Raw genomic sequence first — 14,008 nt, forward strand, 5'->3', positions numbered from 1 at the left:
TAATTCCAGTATATGTTACAAACATTTTTCTCATGTAAATTTTCTTGCAACACTTTATTTGACAATGGGTGCTCGGTAAATAATGAAATTGTCACCTTCAATCTGAAACCCATTCAAAAGGCATCCCTCAAGAAACAAATCTTCCAGATTACTCACTATTGAGTGCTTAGTGCTGATTGTGCTGAAAGCACTCAGGAACATGTGGTGGCAGTGACAGAAACATTCCCTTACAGTAATAAAAAGGAAGTCATTGGCTATATTGACTCGTGGGAGTTGATAGATTCTTCATTAGTAAGGGGTCAAAGATTATGGCAGAAGACAGGAGAATCGGGTTCAGAGGAATAATAAATCAGCCATGGAGGAATGGTATAGCAGGCTCAATGGGTTGAATGGCATAATTCTGCTCCCATGTCTTGTGGTCTTATAAGATTCCATTATCAGGCAAACTTTTCCGGTCAAGCTTGCAGTTGCTTTCCTACCTCTTGATATAAGACCATAAGACATGGAGACAAAATTAGGCCATTCATCCCATTGAGTCTGCTCTGCCACTTCATCATGGCTGATTTATAATCTCACAAGACATAGGAGCAGAATTTGGCCATTTGACCCATCATATCTTCTCCACCATTTCATCATGGCTGTCCTACTTCCCTCTTAACCCCAGTCTCCTGCTCTCCATAATCTTTCACACCCTCGCTAATCAAGAGCCTATCAACCTCTGCCTTAAATATCACAAGTTCACCACACTCTGGTTAAATTCCTCTTCATCTTACTTCTAAATAGATGTTCCCCTATTCTGAGGCTGTGCCTTCTGGTCCTAGGCTCCAAAGGAGACATCCTCTCCACATAACCCCTATCTAGGCCTTTCAATATTCAATAGGTTTCAATGAGGACCCCTCAATCTTATAAATTCCAGTGAATAAAAGCTCAGAGCTACCAATTACTTCTCATGTGGTAATATTTTCATTCCTGGAATCATCCTCATGAATCCACTCTGAACCCTCTCCAATACTTAAATAAAGGGTCCAGACTGCTCATAATACGCCACGCGAGGCCTCACCAATGCCTTCTAAAGCCTCAGCATTACATCCTTCCTTATATATCCTAATCCAGGGTTTCCCAATTAGTTTTCCACAAGGGCCAAGTTATGTCAAGCATGCCCAGCCAAGGGCCAAAACGTCCAGCGTTTTTTTAATTGTGCAAGTAAGGTGTTTTATGGGCAGATGTTGTTGCTGCTGCTATTACCATTATTATTATTAGTATTATTATTAGTAGTAGTAGTAATTTAGGACTGGGATTCTCAAAGCCTGTGTTGTGGGTCACACAAGAAAAAAAAATGCACTCTTGAAACGAAATAAATTAGAGCAGCGCGTGCTTTATTTACATGTTATGACAGGTGCGTTCACGTAAGTGCCAGTGGGTCGGCGTGGTCTGGACCTGGCCCGCGGTCCACCTATTGGGGTTGTCTGTCCTAATCCAATGGAAATTAATTCTAAGATTGCATTTGCCTTCTTCACCACCAACTCAGCCTGCAAATTAACCTTTGGGGAATCCTGTACAAAGACTCCCAAATCCCTTTGCACCTCAGATTTTTAAATTTTCTTCCCATTTAGAAAATAATCCATGCTTTTATTCCTTCTACCAAAGTGCATGACCGTACACTTCCTAACACTGTATTCCATCTGCCACTTATTTACCCATTCATCTTAACCTGTCTCAGTCCTTCAGTAGCCTCTCTGCTTCCGCAACACTACCTGCTCCTCCACCTATCTTCATACCATCCACAAACTTGGCCACAAAGCCGTCAATTCTTTCATCCAAATCATTGATGTACCGTAAAAAGAAGTGGTTCCAACACCAACCCGTGTGGAACACTACTAGTCACTGGCAGCCAATCAAAAAAGGATTCCTTTATTATCGCTTTTTACCTCCTGCCAATCAGCAATTGCTCTGTACGTGCTAGTATTTTTCCTTTAACGACAAGGGCTCTTACTCTGTTAAGCAGCTTCATGTGTGGCACCTTGTCAAAGTCCAAATAAATAACATCCACTGACTGTCCTCTGTCTTTCCAGCCTGTTATTTCCTCAAAGAATTCCATCAGATTTGTCAGGCGAGCTTTCTGCTTTAGAAAACCATGCTGACGTCGGTCTATTTTATCATGTCCCTCAAAGTACTCAGAAACTTCATACTTAATAATAGATTCTAACATTTTTAGAAGCACTAAAGTCAGGATAACAGGCCAATAATTTCCTCTCTGCTGCCTCTCCCCCTTCTTAAAGAGAGGCATGACATTTGTAATTTTCCATTCCTCCAGAACCATTCTGGAATCGAATGATTCTTGAAAGATCATTACGAATGCCTTTGCAATCTCTTCAGCTACCACTTTCAGAAACCAGTGGTGTAGTCCATCAGGTTCAGGTGTCTACCTTCAGAACCTTCAGTTTCTCACGCACCTTCTCCCTACTAATAGCAACTATGCTCATTTTTACCCCCTACCAATTTCTAGCATTCTGCTAGTGTCTTCCACAGTGAAAACTGACACAAACTATTTATTCAGCTCATCCACTATTTCCTTGTTGCCCCCTCCCCATTACTATCTTGCCAGCATTGTTTTCCAGCAGTTTCATCTCTTTTACTCTTTATATATTTGAAAAAAAAAACTTTTCATATCCTCTTTTATATTATTGGCTAAGTTACCTTCATATCTCTCTTCCTTTGCTCTTTATGGCTTTTTAGTTGCCTTATGTTGGTTTTTAAAAGCTTCCCGGTTCTCTAACTTCCCACTAATTTTTGCTATATTGTATGCCCTCCCTTTAGCTTTTATGTTGGCTTTGCTTCTCTTGTCAGCCACTATTGCCACATCCCCCTTTAAATACTCCTTCATCTTTGGGAGGATTCTTTCCTGCACCTTCAAAATTTCCCCCAGAACTACCAGCTATTGCTGTTCTACCCTCATCCCCGCTAGTGTCCCCTTCCAATCAACTTAGCCAACTCCACTTTCATGCCTCTGTAATAATGATACATCTGATTTCAGCTTCTATTTCTCAAACTGCAGGATGAACTCCATCATGCATTACAGAGACTTGGATGGCTCAGGGGCAGGAATGGTTACTTCAAGTGCCAGGCTTCAGATGTTTCAGAAAGGACAGGAAGAGAGACAAAAGAGGTGGGGGCATGGCACTGTTGATCAGAGATATTGTCATGACTGCAGAAAAGGAGAAGTCATGGATGGATTGTCTACACTGCAGTGGTCCCCAACCACCGGGCCGTGGACCAATACCGGGCCGCGAGGAAACGATATGATTTGGCGATAGGAGTCAGCTGCACCTTTCCTCATTCCCTGTCACGCCCACTGTTGAGCCACTACGCACGCGAGGTCATTACGCGCGCGCGTCGTCCATGTCAGCGCGGGAAGGAGATCAACTCTTCGAGCTTGCGAATGACAGCGGGCTGAAAAGTATGTTCCACGTAACATCTCTGCCGGCATTCTGGATCAAAGTCAAGGCTAAGTATCCTGAGATAGCCACAGAAGCACCGAAAACGTTGCTTCCATTTCCAACATATCTCTGCGATGAATGTAACAAAAACTAAATTGCGGAATAGTCTGGAGTATCGCTGTCTCCCATCACCCCTCGATAGGACCGTCTTGAGCCCAGGGCTCCCACTGATTCAGCGATGTTGGTGCGTTGCAATGATTTTATATGTTCATACAGGGAAAATATGCGCTGTGTGTTTAATATCCAAACGTCACTTAAAATGTTATGATGCTATTGACTTATATAACCATATAACAATTACAGCACGGAAACAGGCCATCTCTGCCCTTCTAGTCGTGCCGAACGCTACTCTCACCTCGCCCCACCGACCTGCACTCAGCCCATAATCCATTCCTTTCCTGTCCATATACCTATCCAATTTAACTTTAAATAATAATATCGAACCTGCTTCTGCCACTTCTACTGGAAGTTCGTGCAACATTTACTTCAAGCTTCCCTGTCCTCCCCTGATAATTGACTTATCGCTATATTCATTTGAGTAAAATATGCGCTGTGTGTTTAATATTAAATTCGTTAGATAAACCCTTTTAGAAACAAAATTAAGTGTATTAGCCACTTGTCACCGATATTCCGGTCCTGATTAACACCCCCCCCCGAACAGAATCGCCAAAAACGATTTGTAGATAAATAATCGGCACGTGCACGCATGCGCAAGTCACATATGCACACTGGTGCCCGCGCAAGGCTTCATGGTCATTGTAGTCTTTCTCGGGGTAAACCCAATGTATACTCTTGTCCGTTGGCAACCCTACCCATACCACCCCCCTCACCCACCCCCCCCCCTGGATCGGCCGGTCCGCAAGAATATTGTCAATATCAAACCGGTCCACAGTGCATAAAAGGTTGGGGACCCCTGGTCTACAGTGTGCCTGTGGGTGGAATTTAGGAACAGGAAGGGGTCAATAACTCTACTTGGTGTTTTTTATAGACAGCCCAATAGTAACAGGGACATCGAGGAGCAGATAGGGAGACAGATTCTGGAAAGGTGTAATAATAACAGGGTTGTCGTGGTGGGAGATTTTAATTCCCAAATATTGATTGGCATGTACCTAGAGCGAGGGGTTTAGATGGGGTGGAGTTTGTTAGGTGTGTTCGGGAAGGTTTCTTGACACAATATGTAGATAAGCCTACAAGAGGAGAGGCTGTACTTGATTTGGTATTGGGAAACGAACCTGCTCAGGTGTCCGATCTCTCATTGGGAGAGCATATTGTAGATAGTGATCACAATTCTATGTCCTTTACCATAGCATTGGAGAGGGATAGAAACAGACAGGTCAGGAAAGCGTTTAACTTGAGTAAGGGGAAATAAGAGGCTATCAGGTAGGAACTTGGAAGCATAAATTGGAAACAGATGTTCTCAGAGAAGTGTACGGAAGAAATGTGGCAAATATTCAGGGGATATTTGCATGGAATTCTGCAGAGGTACATTCCAATGAGATAGGGAAAGGATGGTAGGGTACAGGAACCGTGGTGTACAAAAGCTGTTGTAAATCTAGTAAAGAAGAAAAGAAGAGCTTACGAAAGTTTGAAAAAACTAGGTAATGATAGAGATCTAGAAAATTATGTCTAGCAGGAAGGAGCTTAAGAAAGAAATTAGGAGAGTCAGAAGAGGCCATGAGAAGGCCTTGGTGGACAGGATCAAGGAAAACCCCAAGGCATTCTACAAATATGTGAAGAGCAAGATGATAAGATGTGACAGAATAGGACCTATCAAGTGTGACAGTGCGAACGTGTGTATGGAACCGGAGGAGATAGCAGAGGTACTTAATAAGTGCTTTGCTTCAGTATTCACTACGGAAAAGGATCTTGGCGAATGTAGGGATGACTTACAGCGGAGCATGTAGATATTAAGAAAGAGGATGTGCTGGAGCTTTTCGAAAGCATCAAGTTGGATAAGTCGCCGGGACCAGACGAGATATATCCCAGGCTACTATGGGAGGCAAGGGAGGAGATTGCTGTGCCTCTGGCGATGATCTTTGTATCATCAATGGAGATGGGAGAGGTTCCAGAGGTTTGGAGGGTTGCAGATAGCCCAGGAAATTATAGACCAGTGAGTTTTACTTCAGTAAACACAAAATACTCTGCAGATGCTGGGGTCAAAGTAACACTCACAACATGCTGGAGGAACTCAGCAGGTCGGGCAGCATCCGTGGAAACGATCAGTCAACGTTTTGGGCCGAACCCCTTCGTCAGGACTGGCCCCTTCCCTCTTCAGTCCTGACGAAGTGTTCTGGCCCGAAACGTTGACTGATCATTTCCATGGATGCTGTCCAACCTGCTGAGTTCCTCCAGCGTGTTGTGAGTTTTACTTCAGTGCTTGGTAAGTTGATGGAGAAGATCCTGAGAGGCAGGTTTTATGAACATTTGGAGAGGCATAATATGATTAGGAATTGCCAGCATGGCTTTCTGAATGGCAGGTCATGCCTTACAAGCCTGATTGAATCTTTTGAGGATGTGACTAAACACATTGATGAAGGTAGAGCAGTATATGTATATATGGATTTCAGCAAGGCATTTGACAAGATACCCCTTGCAAGGCTTATTGAGAAAGTAAGGTGGCATGGGATCCAAGGGGACATTGCTTTGTGGATCCAGAACTGGCTTGCTCACAGAAGGCAAAGAGTGGTTGTAGACAGGTCATATTCTGCCTGGAGGTCAGTCACCATGTGCCTCAGGGATCTGTTCTGGGACCCCTACTCTTCATGATTTTTATAAATGATCTGGATGAGGATGTGGAGGGATGGGTTAGTAAATTTGCTGATGACACAACGGTTGGGTGTGTTGTGGACAATGTGGAGGGTTGTCAGAGGTTACAGTGGGATATTGATAGGATGCAAAACTGGGCTGAGAAGAGGCAGATGGAGTTCAACCCAGGTAAGTGTGAAGTGGTTCACTTTGGTAGGTCAAATATGATGGCAGAATATAGTATTAATGGTAAGACTCTTGGCAGTATGGAGGATCAGAGGGATCTTGGGGGCCAACTCCATAGGACACTCAAAGCTGCTGCACAAGTTGACTCTGTGGTTAAGAAGGCATACGGTGCATTGGCCTTCATCAATCGTGGGATTGAGTTTAGGAGCTGACAGGTTATGTTGCAGCTATATAGGACCCTGGTCAGACCTCACTTGGAGTACTGTGCTCATTTCTGGTCATCTCACTAAAGGAAGGATGTGGAAACCATAGAAAGGGTGCGGAGGAGATTTACAAGGATGTTGCCTGGATTGGGGAACATGCCTTATAAGAATAGGTTGAGTGAACTCGGCCTTTTTGCCTTGGAGCGACGAAGGATGAAAGGTGATCTGATAGAGGTGTATAAGATAATGAGAGGCATTGATCATGTAGATAGTCAGAGGCTTTTTTCCAGGGCTGAAATGGCTTGCTGGAGAGGGCACAGTTTTAAGGTGTTTGGAAGCAGGTACAGAGGAGATGTCGGGGTAAGTCTTTTACGCAGAGAGTAGTGAGTGTGTGGAATGGGCTGCCGGCGACAGTGGTGGAGGCCGAAATGATAGGGTCTTTTAAGAGACTCCTGGATAAGTACATGGAGTTTAGAAAAATAGAGGGCTATGTGTAACCCTCGGTAATTTCTAAAGTAATACATGTTCAACACAGCATTGTCGGCTGAAGGGCCTGTATTGTGCTGCAAGTTTTCTATTTTTCAATAATTCTATACAGTGGTAACTAGCTCCTAAGTGTTCCTTTGCCTTAATCTCCCTAATCAAATTTGGGTCATTGTATAAGACCTAATTCAGAATTTCTGTTCACATCATGGGCTCAACCACAAGCTACTCCAAAAAGGCATCTCGTAGGCATTCTACAATTCCACCCCTTGGGAACCAGCACCAACCAGATTTTCCTAGTCTACATATGTATTGAAATCCCTGATGATTACTGCAACATTGTCCTTTTTATGTATCTTTTCTATCTTGTGTTGTAATTTATAGCCTACATCCCAGCTACTGTTTGAAGGCCTGTATATAACTCCCATCTGGGTCTTTTTACCCCTTCAGTTTCTTAACTTTACTCACCAGGATTCGACAACTTCCAATCTTAAGTCAGCTCTTTCTAAGGATTTGATTTCATTTTTAACTAATGGAACCAAACCATCTCCTATATATACCTGCCTATCCTTTCGATAAAATGTGTATCCTTAGATGTTAGGCTCCCAATTCTGATCTTCTTTCAGCCATGAGTCAGAGATGCCCACTACATCATATCTGGGAATCTTTAACTGTGCTACAAGATCATCGTCCTTATTCCATAAATTGTGTGCATTCAAATATAAAACCATTAGTCCTGTATTTGCCCTTTTTGATTTTAGTCCGCTATGATACCTTATCTCATCCCACTGACTGCATTTTGCCCTATCATCTGCCCATCCTTCCACACGGCCTCACTACACATTCTATCAATTACCCCATCTTCAGCCCTATCACTACAGTTCCCACCCCATTGCCAAATCTGTTTACACCCTCCCCCACAGCCCTAATCTGAAACATTTGGTAGGTAAACTAGGTTGTGAGATTGCTGCATTGCAAAATATTGAGTGCAGGAGCAGGGATGTTATGTTGAAGTTGTAGAAGTCATTGGTGAGGCCCAACTTGGAGTATTGTGTGCATCTACAGGAAGTGTATCAATAAGCTTGAAAGAGTGTAGAGAAGATTTACAAAGACTAGAGCACCTGTGTTGTCATCGTGGCTATCCCTGGAGGTCGAGGATGATGGTCTTCGTTCTGTTGATCTACTTATGGGCTCTCAAGTGGCTTATGAGTCCAAACTTGGCTTTGAAAGCGAAGACGCCTGTGTGTGTATTTACTTAACGTGTACTTGATGTTGCACTCCAAGGAGCACACGATACTTCACAAATCAACCAACTGATTCCAATGGCATGGAAACCATGATGATTGGAGCTGATGGATTTGTTGCAGCCTTCGTCTGCCTTCACAGCCGTTGAGTTCGAAGTCACTTCGTCCGCCTGTTCCACCGTTGAGGTCTTGGTTGGATTGTTCTTTGTCAGGGACCTCACCCTCGACCTTACCGCCATGAGTGACCCGGCCAGGAGCATAGCTCCAGACGGTATCGCTCTCGGGATCACAGGACCAGACAAGCTTCTCCACCGCAACAAGTTGACAATCCATGGAGAAGACCTGCGTTATAGGGAAAGGTTGAATAGGTGTGGACTTCATTCCCTAAAGGTGAATGACGGGAGATTTGATGAAGGTACAGTATACTAAATTGTGAGGGGTATCGATCGGATAAACGCAAACAGGCTTTTTCCACTGAGGTTGGGAGGGACTAGAACAAGAGTTCATAGATTAAGAGTGAAAGGTGAAATGTTTAAGTGGCGCTTGAGGAGGAACTTGTTCACTCAAAAGTTGGTGAGAGTGTAGAACAAGCTGCCAGCAGAACTGATGGATGCGGGTTAGATCTGAACATTTAAGCAAAATTTGGATAGATACATGGATGAGAGTGTTATGAAGGGCTGTGGCCTAGATGCAGGTCAATAGAACTAATAGGTTAATAGTTCCGCACAAACTAGATGTGTCAAAGGGGCTGTTTCTGTGCTGTAGTGCTGTATGAATCTATGACTCTATTCTCCAATCTGTTCATTATTACAAACATGTTTCTGAATGAATTCAATTTTCCTTTACTTCACGATTCCTAATACAAAACTCCTGCTGATGTGAAGCAATTGTCTTAGAACATATGGGACATAGAGCAGAAGAGCATCTGAGCTGGCCCTGTAGCCTATGTGTGTGTCAAGCATGATCCTAGTTGAACTAATCACTTTGGCCTACACGTGCTCTTTATCCACTATCCCCTGCCTGTTTATGTAACTGTCTAAATACCTCTTAAACCCTGCTATTTTATCATAAATGCAAGAGATGCTGGAAGAACTCAGCAGGGCAGGCAGCATCCATGAAAAAGAATAATAAGTCGATGTTTCAGTGAGACCCTTCACAATGTTTTCTATTGTCCCCTGTGGCTATTTGTTCCAGGCACCCAGCACTCACTCTGTTAAATAAAAATGTGCCTCACACATCTCCTTTAAACTTTACCTCTCACCTTAAATCTATATACTCTAGTAGTTGACATTTCTACTCCGAGAAAAATATGGCTCTGTGTATCCACCCTATCTATCTATCATCATCATCATCGTCAGGTGTCATGCCCAGTTTGAGCTTTGACTGCCGTGGTCCACACACTCCTGTTTTGGGTCAAGTGGGTCAATTCATTGGTATTCATTTCCAGTTCTCTGGCTGCTGTCTCCATCATCATTTGTCTTTGTCTTCCTCTTGCTTTCTTCCTTTCAATCTTTCCCATAATTACCGTGCATTCTAACTCATCGTTCCTAATCATATGTCCAATGAAGTTATGTTGCCTTTTCATGATCTCATACATTATTTCTCTTTTTGTGTTTGCTCTGTTCATGACATCCTCGTTAGATATTCGTTTCGTCCATGATATTCTTTGCACCCTCCTCAAAAAGCACATCTCTGCTACTTCAATTGGTTTCCTCATTTTACTAGATATTGTCCAACATTCTGAGCCGTATAACATAACTCAATAAACATAACATTTCAGTACTCTGAGGCAGGTTGTCATGCCTAGCTTAATATTGGTCAGTATATTCTTCATTCTCATAAAGGTGACTTTTGCTCTCCCTATTCTTCTTTTAATGTCCATGTTGCACCTGCCATCTGATGTCACCCAGCTTCCTAAGTAGCAAAAGTTCTGTACTTGTTTTATGTCTTCCCCGTTTATTCTCAGCCTGCAGATAGGATTCTCCTTTTTTTTGAATATCACCATACATTCTGTCTTTTTGCAATTGATAGATAGACCCATTTCTGCACTTTCTTCAACAATTATATCAATTAAGTTTTGTAGTTCTTCCTCCGTACTTGCAATTAACACAGTGTCATCTGCATATCTGAAATTATTGATGTTTTCACCACCAACTTTGATTCCCAAGATGTCTCTTATTTTTTGTAATATTGTTTCACTGCACACATTAAATAAATCAGGGGAGAAAACATACCCTTGTCGAATGCCTCTCTTGATTTTCGTAAACTGATTCACTTCTCCATCTCCAACAAACAGTGGCAGTTTGTTCCCAGTACAGATTTCTGATTAGGAGGAGGTCTTTTGAATCTAGATCTAGAGTTTCCTGTAATATTTTGAATGACTTATTGTGCTTCACTTTATCAAATGCTTTTGTGTAGTCGATAAAACAAACAAACAAACAAATCTTTTTGCAGTTGAATAGCTCGTTCTGATAGTATCCTTAACATCAGTATTACGTTTCTTGTACCTTTGTCTTTCACAAAACCACATTGTTCTTTACGTATTTCAGCTTGTATCTTACTTTTAGCTTTTGTCATCAAAATTCTTTGAAGTATCTTAGTGATATGACTCATTAAACGTGGTCCTATGTCATTCACATTCTATTGCTCCAGCTTTCTTAGGAAGAGTGATAAATTCTAATCTTTTCATCTCTTCTGGTATTATTCCAGTCTCATAAATGTCATTGATTAAATCAGTAAGTTTTTCAATTCCATAATCTTCAAGGGCAATAATTTGTCCTGTTACTAATTCATCAGGCCCTGCTGCCTTTCCTTTCTTTATCTTATTTATTACATTATGAACTTCAGATTTTAAAATACTTGGACCTTCAATGTTTTTCTTAATTTCTGTTTTTTTGCCTCAATTGTCTTCAAACAATCCTGAATATACTCAGTCCATCTGTTCATAATCTCATCTTTTTCCATGATAATGGTACCGTCCTTTGCTTTCAAACACCCACCTGAAGAACAGAGGAGTTTTTTACCAGTGATATTCTTGATTTGTTGATGTAACAAAGATATGTGAATGTATGGAGGGGAGGAGAAGATGACGATGTGAGGCAGCGTGCGCGGCCACTCCGAAATGATATCGTATTTGTAAGTAGGATGCTGTGCACAATCCTGATTTGATGGAGACAGACATGAGAAGCACGGAGGAACATCTGGAGAAACTTCTGAAATGCCGGCTTCGCTGCCGCTGCTACTGTGTGTCCAAGAATCTCCGGAGGGGAAGGCCCCAAATCCTCGGCTTTGCCTATTGCCTGTTGCCGGGGCCGGAGTCGAAGCGCTCAGCAGAGTCGGTGCTCGGTGTCGGAGGGCTGGTCGGAGGCTCGAAGTTTTCGGACGGACTCAAGAGTCAGCTGTGGTCGGGTGCTTCCAGGATGCTGCATCGGCAAGTTTGCGGCGCTAGAAGCTCATGGTAGGGAGAGTTTTTCTTCCTTCTACCATCTGCGTGAGATGATGGGACTTTCAAGAGACTTTGAGACTATTTTTTAACTGTGCCTATGGTCTATTCTTTATCAAATTACTGTATTGCTTTGCACTGTTGTAACTATATGTTATAATTATGTGGTTTTTGTCAGTTTTTCAGTCTTGGTTTGTCTTGTGTTTCTGTGATATCATTCTGGAGGAACATTGTATCATTTCTTAATGCATGCATTTCTAAATGACAATAAAAGAGGACTGCGTGTCCTCATAATCTAATCTAATAACCTTTTTGGATCAGTAATAAGGATTCTTTCTATTTGCTGACATTCCTGGTTTAACCATTTTTCTTTGGCTTTTTGACATAAGCTTTTAACTTTTTTTTATATATAGGCATCCGTTAGTCTTGTGAGACCATGGCTTTGCGCCTTGGAAGGTCTTCCAGGGTGCAGGCCTGGGCAAGATTGTATGGAAGACTGGCAGTTGACAATGCTGCAAGTCTCCCCTCTCCACGCCACCAATGTTGTCCAAGGGTAGGGCACTAGGGCCGATACAGCTTGACACCGGTGTTGTCGCAGAGCAATGTGTGGTTAAGTACCTTGCTCAAGGACACAACACGCTGCCTCAGCTGAGGATTGAACTAGCGACCTTCAGAACACTAGACCAAGGCCTTAACCACTTGGCCACGCACCAACTTATCTAAGGACTTGTATATAGGATTTGCTTTCCTCCGTCTCCTTTCTTCCATTAGATTTTTGATTTCATCTGTCATCCATTTATTCTTTGTGCTTTTTTCTTTTTTAGGATTCACTGACTTTGTTAATTCTACCAAGGCATCCTTTAGAGAGTTAAATTTCATTTCTATATGATTGCTATCATCTTCAACAGATTCCATTTCTAGAGTTTGAAATCTATTCCTTACTTCAATTGTAAATTTTTGTCTTAAGTTTTCTTCTTTAATTAATTGCAAGTAGTCAAGTGATTGTTCAGTTTTTTGCTTCTCTATTTTTTTAAGTTTTACTTTTACATGACATACTGCTGGGTTATGGTCACTATTACAGTCTGCACCTAGATATGTTTTGCATTGAGTCACTGAGTTTCTAAATCTTTGGTTTATAGTAATAAAGTCTCACGTTATCACCTGGACTTTTCCAGGTCCACAAGCATCTTGGATGGTTTTTAAATGTCAACGGCTATAGTGCAGGCAGATGAACATTTGGGAAGAGAAATGGCGATTTCTTTAGTTCGCCCAACGGTAGGCAATAACAAACCACCATTGCTAGATACTAGGTTTCCTAGAATCTATTTGCTAAGAAAACCATGGTCAAACTCACAAAATGTATCACACAACAAAAGCATCAAGAGGATCTTCAAGACAATTCTGAAGATGCTTTGCTCAGTAGGGTTGATTCTGGGCAGCAGGGGATCCCCGACCGTCATCAAGCTACTGCTCATAAAATTCAAGTAACACAAAGGAAAATTATTGCCACTTGGAATGTAAGAACCGTCTATCAATCAGGAAGATTGGACAATGTGATAAATGAAATGGAAAGACTAGAGATTAATGTCATGGGAATTAGCGAAGTTTGTTGGATAGGTGCTGAAACATGTCAGAATAGAAATAAAGCACTAATTTATTCTTATGGAACATCCCATACTAATGGAGTTGGAATTCTTATGGATGAAAACATGGCAAAAAGTGTTTTAGGACATTGAGCAATATCGGAAAGAGTGCTCCTTGTTAGATTCAGAGGACAACCATTTGATTTAGCAATTATACAGGTTTATGCACCAACATAGATGGAACAAATGAGGATATAGATAAATTCTATGAAGAGCTTGAACAAGCAAAGAATGGATGCAAATGTCAAGATATTGTTATTGTCATGGGAGATCTAAATGCTAAGGTAGGACAAGGTGCTGATGGAAATACCATAGGAAAATTTGGACTAGGAGAAAGAAATGAAAGAGGTGAGAAATGGGTAGAATGGTGCAAGATGAATAATCAGGTCATTGTGAATACACTTTCTATGCCTCTCATAAATCTATAAACTTCTCTCATGTTGCCTTCTCAGCCTCCTATGCTCCGGAAGAAACTATCCAAATTTGGCCAAGATGTCGTAGATAGTTTATTTTAATCCATCCAGCATCCTGGTGAATCTCTTCTGCACTTGTCCAAAACCTCCCT

This window comes from Mobula birostris, chromosome 2 (genome assembly GCF_030028105.1).
Source record: "Mobula birostris isolate sMobBir1 chromosome 2, sMobBir1.hap1, whole genome shotgun sequence".
Classification (NCBI taxonomy): Eukaryota; Metazoa; Chordata; class Chondrichthyes; order Myliobatiformes; family Myliobatidae; genus Mobula; species Mobula birostris.